The sequence below is a fragment of the Triticum urartu genome, chromosome 7, assembly GCF_003073215.2.
Source record: "Triticum urartu cultivar G1812 chromosome 7, Tu2.1, whole genome shotgun sequence".
In the NCBI taxonomy this organism is placed as follows: Eukaryota; Viridiplantae; Streptophyta; class Magnoliopsida; order Poales; family Poaceae; genus Triticum; species Triticum urartu.
In genome coordinates this window covers 651,575,559-651,578,588 of record NC_053028.1, presented here as the reverse complement: position 1 = coordinate 651,578,588, position 3,030 = coordinate 651,575,559, and the positions used below count along the sequence as shown (strand labels likewise).

Sequence of the window (3,030 nt, the reverse complement as noted above, 5' to 3'; positions counted from 1 at the left end):
TGTGAAGGAGGTGGCTCATGCCAGGAAGAGCTCCCTGGCTGTGAAGGAGGTGGCTCATGCCAGGAAGAGCTCCCTGGCTGTGAAGGAGGTGGCTCATGCCAGGAAGAGCTCCCTGGCTGTGAAGGAGGTGGCTCATGCCAGGAAGATCTCCCTGGCTGTGAAGGAGGTGGCTCATGCCAGGAAGAGCTCCCTGGCTGTGAAGGAGGTGGCTCATGCCAGGAAGAGCTCCCTGGCTGTGAAGGAGGTGGCTCATGCCAGGAAGAGCTCCCTGGCTGTGAAGGAGGTGGCTCATGCCAGGAAGATCTCCCTGGCTGTGAAGGAGGTGGCTCATGCCAGGAAGATCTCCCTGGCTGTGAAGGATGAGGTTCTGCACGGTGCACAGAGGGTCATGGTTCTGAACAGTGCACAGAGGGTCGTGGTTCTGAATGTTGTACAGAGGGACGTGGCGGACGATGTGCTGGAGGAGGAAGTGCAACATCCGAAGTCCGTCTACACGTAACAGCTGCGTAAATCCCGCGTAGCTTGTCATCAAGACGCCTCAACCATGAGACGCCCTCTCGCGGTGGGATAGTTTCTTCCCTCTGAAAGCGCCGCATTAAAGCAGAAACCTCCTCTCGCGCCTGTAGTGTCAAGTCACCCTATACACAAAGAATGAACCAATTATATGCTCGTTGTATGATAGACACCACGAATAAACAACCAAGCGAATCTGTCCAGATTAACAAAAGACTTAACATATGAGAACCAAGGCATTTACCGCGTGGTGTCTGGTTCCCACAACAGAGGCAGTTGGGTACATATCGCTGGTGAGAGGGGCTTCGATCTGATCAGGAGCAGCTAATGGAACCAAGTAGATCCTCGTTGTATGCCGGTAACGCTGCAGATACAACCCAAACATTTCCCAGTTAAAGGGCCAAACCTCACCCCAGATATTTGTCGCAGCGGTAGTCCATTCGTCAACGTAAGGGGTAATGCTCTCAAGCCAATAAGACATGGACTTGTTTCCTCCTAGGCGACTGTCCCTGAGATTGACATGATTAGGTATATTATGAATGCAGAGCTGCCAACTAAAATAGTATTAGTACTTACTTGTGCACGTGGTCTGGCAAGTGTGGAATAACTGGAATCTCAGGCTGGTGATATAGACCGAACTGTCTCATTACCCTATGAAGAGACATCTCCTCAACCGTCACGTCGAACACCAACTTGGCCTTGGTCATCCAAAAGTGCCGATCTCTAGTGCACAATCCAGAAATCCCAACTGGGTACCTCGATGATATAGCCTGAGGCGAGTATGGCTCCCAAATAACTTGATCCTCGTGCAAACTATCAAACTGCGCCATGAAGGACTGGTAGCATCCCCTAACCTGAGTATGCGCAAACTGTCTCTGTGCATGACAACAAATAAGCATTAGTAATACTATTGAATGGCAAGAAATAATTGAATTAATTGTTACTTAATATAAAAGTACCTCTCGCCGTGTCCAAACAGATCCCATAGTAGGTAAGTCACCGATAGCAGGCACATAAGTCCCAGCTAAGTCCTCCAAACCAAAAGGTTTATCAATGTAGACATAGGGTCGTCCAGTAGGGAACCTCTCGTATGACCAAAGCTGCAACAATAATGGACATCCAACAAGACTAGATTTTCTAGACTTCAACAAGCAAGCTTTGCACAGGCCTCTGTACGTAGCCGCTAACACAGCAGAACCAAAACTCCTCTGTAGAATATCCGCAGGGCAACGTGCTTCAGCTATCTCTCGTGCAATACCGATGAGTCGTGCATCGACAGTGGTCACGTGGTTCTCCGTAAACATTGTCTTGCCGAACAGCCAAAGAATATATGCCTCTAGGGACCGGTCAATCTGAGCCTCCGACAACTGAACGTCGGGATGTCCTAACGAGACAATCTACATAGAAACGTAATAATTGTATGAACATCGGACAACTAAAAAACAACATTTGTTTAAGTGGCCGTGATGGTTACCTGAAACTGGCTCAACCATCTAAAAAGAGGTCCATGAGGATCGTTGTCTATAGCCCTAGCAGTCGGGACTGCAGCCAAAAAACGGGTCTACATCGCTGCTTGCCACCCAGATTCTGCCTCTAAGGGACCTATGGCAGCACCGGCCAGAGGTAATCCCAACAAGTAAGACACATCCTGTAAAGTAGGCGCCATCTCTCCCCAAGGAAAGTGAAACGTATGTGTTTCTGGTCTCCATCTATCTACTAAGCAGGTAAGGAGTGACTTGTCGTAAGATAAACGTCTCACTTGCCTCTTGTGTAACTGCAATGGTTCACCTGCCTCATCTAAGTCCGGACCATCAATCCACTCATCCAATGTACCCTCAACCAGCCGTGCCAAGGGTAGAAGTCCAGCCCAACTTAACCTACAAAATAAAGAGATTGTTAGCGGTTATGAAAAGTATGTCAAACATAGTAAGTCATTATATGGTCTCCATTATATGCACACATACCTATCAACCCATGAATCATGTATCAGCCAGTTAGTCTTTGGGGTACGAGTGACCAACACGTCTAAGTTGTTGCCCGCTTCCGTAAGGGCGCCCCGGTGCTTTCTATCGATGTTACCATTAAGCAACGGATACGAAGACATATCTGCAATTCAAACAACAAATCTCAGGTGCAAATAAAACATAGTATGACATATTACAAATTGTAACATAGTCCTGACATATTACGAATTAAAACATAGTCCTGACATATTACATATTAAAACATAGTCCTGACATATTACAAATTAAAACATAGTCCTCACATATTACAAATTAAAACATAGTCCTGACATATTACATATTAAAACCCACTACGGCACATTATATAGCTTGTGAGTTATTTCTTCCTCGTCCGCCCCTTCGGCCTCGACTACCACGACCACGTCCGCCTCTTGCTCCTGTTGTCGCAGCCGTCGATGTGGAAGCACTCGTCGATGCGGAAGCACCATCTTTGTTCAGGTCGGGACAATATTTCATCCTATGCCCATAAGCCGCGCATAACAAACATTGTCTG

At 47.3% G+C, this 3,030-nt stretch overlaps 2 long non-coding RNA genes across 2 annotated transcripts; both read right to left on the bottom strand.

Annotated features, from left to right (window-relative positions):
* Window positions 1-604: 604 nt before the first annotated feature.
* Window positions 605-1,136, bottom strand: LOC125519875. The gene is made up of 3 exons (XR_007288354.1): window positions 1,090-1,136; window positions 758-1,022; window positions 605-638 (listed from the first exon to the last, which is right to left on the bottom strand). It is a non-coding gene; the product is annotated as an uncharacterized LOC125519875 (long non-coding RNA).
* A 215-nt stretch (window positions 1,137-1,351) lies between these two features.
* On the bottom strand, window positions 1,352-2,076 carry LOC125525725. The gene is made up of 3 exons (XR_007291410.1): window positions 1,988-2,076; window positions 1,473-1,910; window positions 1,352-1,388 (listed from the first exon to the last, which is right to left on the bottom strand). It is a non-coding gene; the product is annotated as an uncharacterized LOC125525725 (long non-coding RNA).
* Window positions 2,077-3,030: the final 954 nt, after the last annotated feature.